Here is a 14486-nt window from a genome sequence, read left to right as displayed (position 1 = left end):
CCTAGTTGGGAGAGCAACATCGCAGCTGGCATATGAAAAAAATGGTAAGAAATGAGTCTCCAAAATACATTGGCTTAAGTAAAATAGAAGTGAATAGTGCCTCTGCTCCATATAGTTATCAAGTATCCAACTGGTGGAACACTCCATGGCTTCATCTGTAGGTCTACATCAATCAGAAGTCTACCTTTTATTATTCCTAGCTGAGTAAATAGCACTGTAGCTGTGTACAGTGAATAACTGGCAAGTCAAGTCCCAGATCCCAATGTTAGATAAATGCTAGTGGGATTAGCTGGCCTGAAATGCAGTCAGATCCATGAACTTCCTTGTAGACTAAGGTTTACCATAGAATTAATAGACATACCTATGTCTTCAGTCAACAGGCATCCATCCCCTAGCCCCCCATCTCACTAAGACAACTTAGAATAAATGGCTAGCATTTTAAGATGTAACTTGTAAGAACTGTAGATCTTGCTTTCATCATGTTTCAAAGTAAATACTATTGGCATCTTGGGGAAGGGAGCCCCTTATGTGTAAAACTGCATTTCAGGATGCCAGCATCCCTCCCCAGATACTAAATGCCACTAACAGCTCCCCCTGCCCCATTAGTCCTGGTGACAAATGAAAAGTACTTCTTATATTTATATATTTTATATATTTTCCTCTAGAGGGCAGTAGCTTCCCAAGTTGAGAAATTTAATTTCCAGTTTTTATTTTGGAGAAAATAAAACGCCATTAATTTTACAAGTCAAAACCTGGCATTTACATAGAAATATAGAGGAATGCCAGGGTGGCTCAGTGGTTGAGTGTCTGCCTTTGGCTCAGGATGTGATCCTGGGGTCCTGGGATCGAATCCACATCAGGCTCCCTGGGAGGAGCCTGCTTCTTCCTCTGCCTATGTCTCATGAATAAATAAAAAATCTTAAAAATTAAAAGAAATATAGAACCTAAGAACTAATGCTATCACTCTAATAACTTCTGAATTATTTTAGAAAGCAAAGCATTCCTCCTTAATGTCTCTTTTAGACCTCTTGACTAATAAAGATCCAGTTTTTAAGTGTTCATAATTTATACTCTCAGATTTTTACCTCTGAAATTCAATGGTTTTGTTTTATAAAGCTTGACTGAAACAGGTGTTTCAGGGTATCTTGCTAGAAGTTTCAAACAGTACAGTTTACTAGGCAAATTTAGTTTCCCTGGTTATATTAGTTAATGTCTTCAAGTCTTCATTTTCTCACCTACAAAAGGAGGGAAAGATGTTGAATTTCTCTTGGTCCTTGTATAATTCTCAGGAAAAACAGGCAGGAAAGCCAAGAAAGAGTGTTTCCTATACCACAGACAAAAAAGATGCCCCATGCCCAGACAGTTGAGGCCTTCAGCTAGGATCTATGTTTACTCCATACGCTGTCAACATAATACAGCCCAGGGCAACCCCGGGTGGCTCAGCGGTTTGGCGCCACCTTCGGCCCAGGGCGTGATCCTGGAGACCCGGGATGGAGTCCCGCAACCCTGCATGGAGCCTAAGCTTCTCTCTCTGCCTCTCTCTCTTTCTGTGTCTCTCATGAATAAATAAATAAAATAAAAAATCATTAAAAAGAAAAATGCAGCCCAGGATCACTACTGGTATATTCAATTCCACGGTAGATTTTACTTTAAGTTGTTACTGTATTGGTTTCTGAGCTTTATTTAGTTTATTGATAGTTTTTATTTTTCTTTAGAGATTTTATTTATTTGAGATTTTATTTGAGAGATTTAGAGCATGAGCAACAGTAGAGGCAGAGAGAAGCAGGCTCCCCACTGAGTAAGGGAGCCTGATGCAGGGCTTGATCCCATGATCCTGAGATCATGACCTGAGCCGAAGGCAGACACTTAACCAACTGAGCCACCCAGGCACCCCTTTACTGATACTTCTTAATCCAGTAATCTAAGTATGAAGACCTCCCTTGAATCAGTAATCATTTACACTATGGCAGCATGCAGGAATAAGTAAAATTAATGGCCAAGTGTCAGGACAACCCGCTCACTTTTCCACAGAACAGAGACTGGGGCAACCCCAGTGGCGCAGCAGTTTGGCACTGCCTGCAGCCCGGGGTGTGATCCTGGAGTCCCAGGATCGAGTCCCACATCGGGCTCCCTGCATGGAGCCTGCTTCTCCCTCTGCCTCTATGTCTCTGCCTCTCTCTCTCTCTCTCTCTCTCTCATTTTCTCTATGAATAAATAAATAAATAAAATCTTTAAAAAAAAAAAAAAAGAAAAGAAAAGAACAGACTGTTTTGAGTGGCCAGAAAACAATTAAGCAAGTTTATACTAGATCATTTACAAGTTCAGCTTTGTGGTGGTCTGCATGTCACCTCTTTTGTACTCATGTCTAAAACAAGTAAAATATGTGTCATCAAAGGTTCTTGACTTCTATTTAACATTAAACTCAAAGGTTTGTTGTTGTTGTTGTTGTTGTTATACTTTCTCTCTCCTTTCCCCCTCGAAACAGCAGCATTTTCTTCAAAGTTACTGAAACAAAGTTTAACACATCTTGTATTTTTAATCACCATAAATGGCGATTAGAACTTTACCACGTAGTTCCCCAGAGTCTAAATTTGTTTATGTTGCTTGCAACACTCACTTCCCATGACAACCAGGGAGAAGTGCAGCACAGATGCAATCTTGGATGCTTGTGTTTCTTGATCAGACACTTCCTACAAAATGGAGATGAAGGCCAGTTCCCTGCAGATGACTAACGTGGAGCTCCAGCTGTGCCAGCCGTGGCAGAGTTGTTATTGCTTCACTGAGTAGGCACCCAGCGCTCAAGCTGAGGCGAGCTGTTTCGTAGACAGCCTCTGATCATTTATCCTGGCTCCCCTCCCACTTGGCTCTGTCTTGCGGAGCAATAGAATCATTTCCATTCTTTCTCAGACTGTTCCATTTTCTCTTGGCTGCTTTCCTCCTCCCAGGGGGATTGTTTTCTCAACTGTCAAAGAGTAATGCTTAAACATTAAAAACAAGACCTCACACTCATGTGAATCGAATAGATAGCACCTTTGCCTGCTCTGAAAGTCACTGTGTCATGTTGTCTGCACCCCCTAATGTCCAGTAGTGAGAGGGGAACGGTTCAAGGTTAATATTTTAACACCATATAGGAATGATGCCTCACTTTTTCCCTTCATGTCAAAGAGCATTGTTATTCTCTCATTTACTACAAGAGTTTCATGATCTGAATATTACTAAGTCTATCTAGAGCATCCTGAAGATACCTGTGGCTTGGACCCGCCAGGTTCTTGTGTTTCAAAAGCTTCCTTTTCTCTCCCGGATAATTCACAGAATTTACCTTGTAGGTAATCAACCTAGTAGAAGAATTTCTCTGGTCTTAATGTTCTCATTGGTAGATGCAATAGATATGATGCTTAATGGCAGACGTTATCAGTACCTCTAGCCAGTAGCTGTGGCAAATCTGAAAAAACACAGGACACACCAAAACAAACAAACAAACAAGACAAGACACACATGTGCTAGAGAACACATCATCAGGTGATTTTAGAAGGGAAGAATGCCAAGGTCCTTTCTAACTTTTCAGTAAGTCTGTGAAAATAGCAGGCATTCAATCCATAATTGAATGAATTAGGAGAATGAGGGGATTTTCTTGTTTGGTTGGGCTTTCCATTCCCTGGAAAATAGCAACAGAGCAGACTTAAATTTGCATAGTAGAGGGGCGCCAGCATGGCTCAGTTAAGCATATGACTCTTGATTTCGGCTCAGGTCATGATCTCAGAGTCATGAGATCAGTTCAGGTCATGATCTCAGGATTGTGAGATGGAGCACCACAATGGGCTTAAGATTCTCTCTGTCCCTGCCCTCCCACCGTGTGTCCATGCACACACACCCATGCTCCCTCTTCAAAACAAAATAAAACAATTTGCTTAGAAGCATTTGCATTCTCCTAGGGTTTCTTTCTTTCCTGCATAAGGGCACCACCTCATGGTAGTTGTATTTCAGACTGCTAATGGTTGCTAGGATCATATATTACATTATAATAATAATAGCTATCTCTTATAAAGCACATGCAATGAGCCACACACAGTTTTAAGTGTTGTATATATATTAGCTGAATCTCTACAGTAAACACCATGAAGGAGATATTACTATTACCTGCATTTACAGATGGGAAAACTAAAGCACAAGTAACTTGCCCAGAGTCACACAATCAATGAACAATGGAGCTGTGATTGACACAAAACCCAAGCACTCTAGGTTCAGCACCCCTGTGGGTTTAATTGTACAGTAAAACTAACTTTAGTCCCTTTCATCATACGGTTCCATGGATTTCAATATATGTATGTTTGTGTAATGACCTCCATAATCACAATACACAACAGTCCCATTCGACAGCACCCAGGTTTCTAACCCCTACACAATACTTCCTCTGTATATGGGAACCCATCACAAGTCTAAAAGAGGGAACTTTTCAATCTCAGGGGGGAAACATGTTATCTCAGAAAGGCCACTTTGAAGACCTCCAAAGGAAATGACACAATTTCCATGGAAACTCTAAATGCCACATAATTCTTTCTAGCTTTCTTGAATGCCACTATAAACAATTCTACTGTGACAAAGGTATTTCTCAGGGTTAGGGCATGTGTGTGTGTGTGTGTGTGTGTGTGTGTGTGTGTGTGTGTGTGATGTGCTATACTCTTGCTGTCTTACTTCAGCAGTGCTGAACCAACGTCAAGTGTCCCAGTGTGATTTCCTTGCTCTCTTACCATCTCAGATAGCTTTAAATCAACTGTGCTTTCATGGCTGGCTGGGAATCTTTTCACATTGCTAGTGAGCTTTGCCAAGTACCACGGACAGATCACAGCATGAGTGGAGATCCTGACCCACAGTTCTGATTAAGAAAATAGTAAATTAAATACACAGGAAATCTGGAATGCAAACATCCAAAGAATTATACCACTAAACTATCACAGAAAAGAAATTGATGTTTAGTTCTGACTCTACTAGTGACATAGAACTGTATTAGACCAGAAGAACTCTATTCACAAAGCCAAATAGCCTCAAGTGCCAAACTGATTTGGTCTTGAACTTGTTTAAATGGAATTGCCTTTTCTATTTGTATGGCACTCATCCTCTTCCTGTTCATTTTTACATGTTTTACTAAAAGGGAATCCTGGTTGCCGAACTAAAAACTTTCTATTATCTCCAGTTTTTCTCAACATTTAACATCAGGCTTAAAAAGTTGTGGAGGTTTTTGGTGTTTTTTTTGTTTGTTTGTTTTTTCCTTTAAACTCCATGGTTAAATTACTCAATAGGAAGGAAAAATAGAAACTACTTTTCTCTAAAATGCCAGATAAAAGATATATTTTGGTGAAACACTAGCTAAAGAAAATGTCTTTTTCACTGGACAAATAAAGTGATCGTGTAAAGCTAATTCTGAGAAATGTGAAAATTTTCAGCATGGAAACTTGGATGAGACTGTTCAACAAAGGAAAACTATGCCTAATGGTCCCATTTACCCACTAATTCCCCCATTAGGCATAAGCTAAGTCACTTCTAGGAAGTTGCTCATTTGTTAATTGGAAATGCTTTTTTATTGGGGCGCCTGTTGGGTGGCTTAGTTGGTTGGGCATCTACCTTTGGCTCAGGTTGTGACCTTCCTGGGATTGAGCCTCAGGCTCCCTGCCAAGCAGGGAGCCTGCTTCTCCCTCTGCCCTGTTTCTGTGTGTGTGCACGTGCATGAGCACACTCTCTCAAATATTTAAAAAAAGGAAATGCTTTTTCATTAACTAGATTCGGGGCATTATTAGATTTGTATCCTTGTCTATTGCTGGGTAACAAACTAAGTGACAAACTCAAACTAAGTGACTTTACACAAGCATTTATTTGCTCCCATTCCTTAGTTTGGCAGTTTAATCTAGGCTCAGCTAAGTGGCTCTTCTGCTCTATAGAGACATACACTTGCAGAGCTCACTCTGTATCAGGAGCTCCATCTGGGATGGTCATTAATAACTGGGAAACCCAGGCCTTTTTCCAGCGGTCACTCCTTCTACCCAAGGTCTCACCCTCAAGCTTGTTCACAAGGGAACAGTGTTTAGAAAGAGCATGAGACCAAGGGGCAAGGCCTCCAGGGGCTGAAGCTCAGAAGCTACACATGTCACTGCTGCATTTTGCTGGTCAGAGAAAGCCATGATGGCAGCAGCACAGACAGGGACTCAAGCTGACTGGAAAGGCTACAAAGAATCTGTGCACCAGATTTTATCCACCAAATATCTGGCATGTTGACCACCTTGAGGAAAATGCAATGTAACATGCTATCCGTTTTAACAACCTTATGAAGAGAATCCACTGTAAATCTGCAAAATAAGAAATTTGATGCTAGTTTAAATTTATCTCAGGAGTGAGGTACATATAGCAGTGATGCAACTTAGGAGAGGAGAGAGGAAAAGGCTATGGAATGTTGATGCCATCATAAATCTTTTAGGAACATTGTTTTTACCCATGCATGTATAACTTTCATAACTTAAAATGAAAAAAAATCCATTCAGGGATGGCTGGGTGGCTCGGTGGTTGGTGGTTGAGCGTTGAGCGTCTGCCTTTGTTGAGCGTCTGCCTTTGTCTCGGGACATGTCCCGGGGTTCTGGGATCAAGCTGGGATCAGGCTCCCTGCAGGGAGCCTGCTTCTCCCTCTGCCTGTGTCTCTGCCTCTCTCTGTGTCTCTCAGGAATAAATAAGTAAAATCTTTTTAAAAAGAAAAAACAATCCATTCAGATTCAAATACAGCCTACCTCCACCCCCATGAAGTACTTACAGTAGCAGAAAACTATCTCAGGAAGTGAGCTATCTACAGAAATCTCTCTGGGGGGGTAAGGTAATGAGAACACAGAATTTAAGGACGCTCAAAACAGTATCCTACTGCTCTTCAAGAAGGAATAAAGAGATTTGAGGCAGAATCCAAGCTGAGGATCCTCAGACCCTAGAAACTCTTCTTTTCCTGGCTCTACAACCAGGGTGAAGGATGGAGTGACATGGGGTTGGAACCCCTCTTTTAACCCTGACCACCTACTAGCACTTTTTTCTACCAGCACTTCTTGATCTCTGCAATCCCCTCCCCTTTTAGTCCTGTGGATGGACACTGGGTCCTGGCTTAGACGGAGTGGGGGATGGGAAGCAGAAGGAATCCTATAGGCAGTCCCACTTGCTCCAGTCTTCAAATCAATGTTTAGAACTGTACACTGGGGTATCTAGAAATTTGATAACAGATTAGCTTATTTTCTATCCCACTAGAGCTCCACCCTGCCCGCCCCCCTCCAACAACAAAGGAACCCAAATGGCAGTGCTACTGCCAGGGCAAAATTTGGGCATTTCTAGCTCCCTGGCTTCAGTCCCCCAACCAGTAAAACCTCTCAACCTGAAAACTCTAAGGAGATGTGCAAAAGAAAAAAAAAAGACACTTCAACTTTTAAATAACCAATATTTTCCAAAGGGAAAATAACCGCACTACTACATACCTTAGCCTTGGGGGTGGTGGAAGTACAATGGGATTATACTCAACAAATAGCACAGGCTAAAAATGGTTAACATCTCAAAAGAAACCATGTGAACGGGATCCCTGGGTGGCGCAGCGGTTTGGCGCCTGCCCTTGGCCCAGGGCGCGATCCTGGAGACCCGGGATCGAATCCCACGTCGGGCTCCCGGTGCATGGAGCCTGCTTCTCCCTCTGCCTGTGTCTCTGTCTCTCATTCTCTCTCTCTGTGACTATCATAAATAAATAAAAATTTAAAAAAAAATTTAAAAAAAAAAATAAAAAAAAAAAAAGAAACCATGTGAACTTTCCCCACCAGTTGATGTCAAAATTATGAAAGATGGGATCCCTGGGTGGCGCAGCGGTTTAGCACCTGCCTTTGGCCCAGGGCCTGATCCTGGAGACCCGGGATGGAGTCCCACATCGGGCTCCCTGCATGGAGCCTGCTTCTTCCTCTGCCTATGTCTCTGCCTCTCTCTCTCTCTGTGACTATCATAAATAAATAAAAATTTTAAAAAAATGAAAGTGGAAAAATAGGCAAAAAGTTGTAACATTGAAGACTTTTTTTTTTTTTAAGATTTTATTTATTAAAAAAAAAAATAAAATAAAAAAAAAAAAGATTTTATTTATTCATGAGAGACACACACAGAGAGGCAGAGACAGACAGAGGGAGAAGCAGGCTCCATGCAGGGAGCCCGATGTGGGTATTGATTCCGGGTCTCCAGGATCATGCCCTAGGCTGAAGGCAAGTGCTAAACCACTGAGCCCCCCAAGCATCCCACACTGAAGACTTTTAAAGCTGTATTGTATATTTACAGAACTGCCCAGCTGAGTGAAGTGTCAGTCGGAGAAGGACAAACATTATATGTTCTCATTCATTTGGGGAATATAAATAATAGTGAAAGGGAATATAAGGGAAGAGAGAAGAAATGTGTGGGAAATATCAGAAAGGGAGACAGAACGTAAAGACTGCTAACTCTGGGAAATGAACTAGGGGTGGTAGAAGGGGAGGAGGGCGGGGGGTGGGAGTGAATGGGTGACGGGCACTGGGGGTTATTCTGTATGTTAGTAAATTGAACACCAATAAAAAATAAATTAAAAAAAAAAGTGAAGGGAATTAAGAGTACAGTTTATCATGATGTGTGCTAAATAATGTATAGAATTGTTGAATCACAATATTGGACACATGAAACTAATATGACAATGTACATTATTTATACATAAATAATTAAAAATAAAGAAAAGAAAAAAAAGTATATCATTAAGTGAATGTACCAAAGTCTTTATATCGATACCAAGAGGTTATTAAACATTTAACATAATTGTCAAAAAAAAAAAAAAAAAAAAGAACTGCCCAAAGCTTGAAAAGGACACTTTATTGATATTTACTCAAAGTGATCAATGTTCTAGCAAGACTGGGGATCCAGAGATCTGCAAAGGTCTCAGGATTATCATCTACCATTTTTCAGGCCCTATTGGAAAGCACATTTCCCATGTATGTGAGTAGCCCAAAGAGTCTCAAGGGTCCTTACCTCTGGAACCCACTGACCTGAAACTGAGGCCCTGAAATAAATCTGGACCATCCACCTTCACCTGCATGGGGTAGACTGACCTGGGCCTGCTTCCTGGCAAGCCATCTGCTGATCAGAACTCCAGCCAGCGTTAATGTGTGCATTCCTGTACGTGCATGCTCATGCTGAAGACCACCAAAAAGGCACAAGATGGAGAGAGAAATGCCTGCTACTATTACTACTATCAGGGTTATAACTGCTGACTGGTCAACAATAAATAAAACATGGGAAGACAGCACAGAGAGAAGCTTACATTGTTGTTGTTGTTGTTTTTAACTGAAAACACCTGGTGTCCAGAGGACCTCAAGACTATAGGTAGAAACCTTGGTCAGGGACTCTGCTGCTCTTCCTCCTTCCTGCTGTGTAGAATGGACAGCCTATTACTGTTATGTCTCCACTACTCCCAATCAATTCTGGGAGACTGGGAGACACCCACGCACAGCCAAGTTATCTACAACTTGTGATATTCTAATCAATGGGTCAGATGGGACAAATGTCAAGGCCTGTAATACAGCAGGCTCACAGGGCCCAAGAACCAAGGGCATTTTCAAATAAATACAGCTCTCAGGGTGACTGGGTGGCTCAGTTAGGTGTCTGCCTTCATGACTCAATCAGGTCATAATCTTGAGGTCCTGGAACTGAACCCTGCATGGGCCTCTCCGCTCAGTGGTGAGTCTGCTTCTCCCTTTCCCTCTCCCTCTGTAATCTCTCTCGCTCTAACAGAATCTTTAAAAAAGAAAAAAAAATCCAGCTCTCAACTTTAAATTATGACATATTCTTATGCTTTCAAATAGCTACCCCACAAGGGTACATGGGTAGCTCAGTGGGTTAAGTATCTGGCTTTTGAGTTTGGCTCAGGTCATGATCTCGAGGTTGTGGGGTCAAGCCTTGTGTCAGACTGCACTCAGCATGCGAGTCTCCTAAAAATTCTTTCCCCCTCCCCTTCTGCTTCTTTCCCAGCTCATGCTCACTCTCTAAATAAAATTTTAAATATATAGCTAACACATTATAGTAGTATCTAAAAATGCCAGCTTAAAAAAATTAACATAAACCATCTCAGAACTAGGCTTAAGTAGGATTAGGGCACAATTCTTTTATCCTACTTTTGTTTTAAAAAGGTGATATTAGGGATCCTTGGGTGGCGCAGCGGTTTAGCGCCTGCCTTTGGCCCAGGGCGTGATCCTGGAGACCCGGGATCGAATCCCACGTCGGGCTCCCGGTGCATGGAGCCTGCTTCTCCCTCTGCCTATGTCTCTGCCTCTCTCTCTCTCTGTGACTATCATAAATAAATTAAAAAAAAAAAAAAGGTGAAATTAATCTACTGATGGTAAGCTTCTGATGTGATCTTTACTAAATATAAACTGACTAGAAATTGATAGAGGGATGCCTATTTAAAGAGCGCCCTTTTTATCATGTTAATAGGGCACTGTAAATTGAGAACATTCAGATTAGGCTGATATCCCTTTGATCACTAATTGCTCCTTTTATTTTTGTAACATCCATTTCCCACATAATATTCACTTAATCAGGGGATCCCTTGGTGGCGCAGCGGTTTGGCGCCTGCCTTTGGTCCAAGGCGCGATCCTGGAGACCTGGGATCGAATCCCACATCGGGCTCCCGGTGCATGGAGCCTGCTTCTCCCTCTGCCTATGTCTCTGCCTCTCTTTCTTCTGTGACTATTATAAATAAATAAAAATTAAAAAAAATATTCACTTAATCAAAAAGGCAGTGTAACACAGACCTGCCACTTCCTACTCTAATATCACAATTTACTTGTCTGTAGGTTGCAATGTTTGAATAACAACTTACTTCTTGGTTATGTTAAGGGGATTCGGTTAAGGGGATGTGCTTGATACTTATAAAAAGTACTTATACTACTAGATGTTAATGCAGGATCACCAAGCCCATGCCACCTTTGTTCCCAAAGACTTAGGAGTTGTCTTACATGGATCACGAGTAAATACTACCTACTCTTACATGAAATTAGCCATTTTATTTCTCTCCAACAACAGCTTCCTTTTTTTTTTTTTTTATTTATTTATGATAGTCATACAGAGAGAAAGAGAGAGAGGCAGAGACACAGGCAGAGGGAGAAGCAGGCTCCATGCACTGGGAGCCTGACGTGGGATTCGATCCCGGGTCTCCAGGATCACGCCCTGGGCCAAAGGCAGGTGCCAAACCACTGCGCCACCCAGGGATCCCCAACAGCTTCCTTTAATGGAATTTCATACTTCTGTGCACAGGGCACAGAACATCTCATCAGAAAAATCTTTGTTCTTTTATGCCAGTAAGACTCCCGTTGGGCTCCCCACACGGGTCAAATAGACATGGCCTAGCTAGTTGTATCTTATGCTCAAATAGGGAGCTTAAAAACTGTAATTCTTTCATATATCATTATATGGGTAATTCATTCACCCCAGTAATGGTAGCTTAGTGTGAGGTGTTATTACCTACCCACATCTATGCTGAACATTAAATGCTGGACATGTTATTCATCATTCTATTTTAAGCAACACTAAATTAAACACTCCAAATATATACATCTTCTGTGTTTAAAAAAAAAAAAAAGCTTTCACACACAAAGTTTAGGACTTGATTACTGGGCAGCCTGGGTGGCTCAGTGGTTTAGCACCGCCTTCAGCCCAGGGCGTGATCCTGGAGACCTGGGATCGAGTCCCACGTCGGGCTCCCTGCATGGAGCCTGCTTCTGTCTCTGCCTCTCTATGAATAAATTTTTAAAAATCTTTGAAAAAAAAAAAAGACTTGATTACTGTTAGAAAACCTGAAAGAAGTTCTATTAAGAACACAAGCATAGGGACACCTGGCTGGCTCAGCGGTTGAGCATCTGCTTTCAGCCCAGGGCGTGATCCTGGATTCTCAGGATTGAGTCCCACGTCGGGCTCCCTGCATGGAGCCTGTCTCTCTCTCTCTGTCTTTGTCTCTCATGAATAAATAAAATCTTTAAAAAAATATAACTATTAAAAAAAAGAACACAAGCACAAACATAATTTTTAAGATTATAAGAGATTATGGGTCCTCTGAACCTCACTTCATGAGAATACTTCCAAGATTGTCAACCAATTTTGGTGATAAAGATATCAGAGAAATAGGCATTAAAGTGATTAGACCATGACACATTCACCCTTTGGAACATTATGCAATAGCTACAAAGAATGAGGAAGTTCCTAACTACTGACATCAATCCCCAAATTCTGCAAGCTGCAAAATATCAATAATCCTATTTATATCAAAAGCATAGAAACCAAACAATATGTATACAGATACAGAGATAAAGAGTTAACAGTAAACCATTAAAAGTAGTTAAATCTAAAGAACATGAGAGTAACAGGGTTAACAAGAAGAGGGCTAGTCAAGATAGACTTTTTTAATGAGAATTTAGTTACACATGCATTGTGATTTTTATTAAAATATTTTTTATTTATTCATAAGAGACAGAGAGAGGCAGAGACATAGGTAGAAGGAGAAGCAAGCTCCATGTAGGGAGCCAGACACAGGTCCCTACATTGTGATTTTTACAAAGCAATCAGGGCACACACACAAAGAAATAAAAGGTATGGTATTTCAAAATCAATATAAGAATGAGGATACTGATCTCTAAAATTGCCCCTTCTGGTAGTAGAATCTTGACCACTGGTAAATTTCCACCTGCAGTTCATCCCTTAAAGACATTCCAGCAAGCTTCCATAATTTTATAGCACTGTTATGACTTAAGCAGAGGGATATTCGATATATCTGAGTTTCAAAGTATTCGGTCATAAGTAAGAATCTTCAGTGTATTAGGACTAAGTCAATTCTTATGAAAGGAGCCAGAAAGAAAGGGCACTCCGCACTCCCCACCCCCAACAAAATTGGGGTGAAGTGAATGACTGCCAGGTAATACATGAAACAAGAACTGGGATCTACCAGAAGGAAAAGCTCTTCCTGATGAGAATACATAGAACATAGAAGGTATAATGTATTCAAGCAAAAATAATTACATGCTAAAATCATTGGGTTTCTTAAAAAGATTGTTTCAATATATCTTCCCACAGATTACAAAGGGAAAAAATAACTTAATAGAGAAATCTGGTGAACCACACCTTAATCAAATGAGTTAACACCAATAATGGGATAAACTGACACGATGTATGCCATCTGGAGTAATACACCAATATTTAGTATTCCTGCCAAAATGTATAACCTGAACTGAGGCATGAATAAACAGTATTTAGAATATTCTAAATTAAGGAACACTCTTTAAACCACTGGGATGAACTCTTAAAACTCATTATTGTGAAGAACAAGCTAGGGAATTGTTCCAAATTAGAGGAAACTGAAGAGATGAGACAATTGAATGCAATGGGTGTTAGGAACAGGGGGACTATTAAAAGGTTACTATTAAGACATTTGAGACAATTTGAACATATATTGTAATACATTTTATCAATTTAAAAGTCCTACATTTTTAACTAGAGCCTGGTTGTGCAAAAGAATGCCCTTATCCTTAGGAGGCAAGAACTGAAATATTGAGATAAAGAGGTACGCTACTTAATTTCTGGTGGTTCTACAAAGCACACATATTATACAGAAAGCAAGTATGAGTGAATCCAAATGAGGGTACACAAAATTTCAAGATACCATTGCTGCAATTTCTCTAAGTTTGAATCTTTTTCAAAATAAAATTTAACAAAGTCTCTTTCTCAAGATTTGCTATTTCCTGTAACTTGGGTTGACTCCCAATATCCTCGGTCTGTGAAACAAGAGATTTCTGCATTATCAGAATTTAAAAATTACAGTAAACCTACCATTGTAAATTAATTAGCTGAAATCAAGGAGAAACACAGAAACACCTCACACACAATTCTTGGCCTGGGCAACTATTTACCCTACTAAGGACCAGATACTATGTTAGCTGCTTAATAAAGTAGTGAACATGAAAGCATTCTGACTCCTACGATATTATAATGTAGTTTGACACAAAAGCCCATGTACTTCTTTAACATTAAAAGCTGTTTTCCAAGACAAGCAAGTCAATTACACAACTTAATCATGCCCAAATAGAGGAAGAACTTCAAGTATTTAAGGATACTTACTTGGTTTGTCATGTAGTGAAAGAGGTCCTAGTAAAAGTATATATCAAGCAGTAGGCTAAATGCTTAATAAGCATTTAACACTCAAAGCCACTCTATGGATAGAAATTCCATGTCTCCTTTTATAGATGAATAGGTTCAGTAAAGTTAAAATAGTTTGCCCATTTTATACTGGTAAGGAAAAGAGGCCCATTGTGAACCCAGCTGTAACTCAAAGGCCCACAGAACACTTGATGCAGTGCTCTTTGAAAAGGCAATTTCTTAACACTGAAACTTTCCCTTATTACCAAACACTACTGCCTTGTTCTTAGCACCTT

Source organism: Canis lupus, chromosome 13, assembly GCF_011100685.1.
Source record: "Canis lupus familiaris isolate Mischka breed German Shepherd chromosome 13, alternate assembly UU_Cfam_GSD_1.0, whole genome shotgun sequence".
NCBI lineage: Eukaryota > Metazoa > Chordata > Mammalia > Carnivora > Canidae > Canis > Canis lupus.
Note: the sequence above shows the minus strand (reverse complement) of the source record.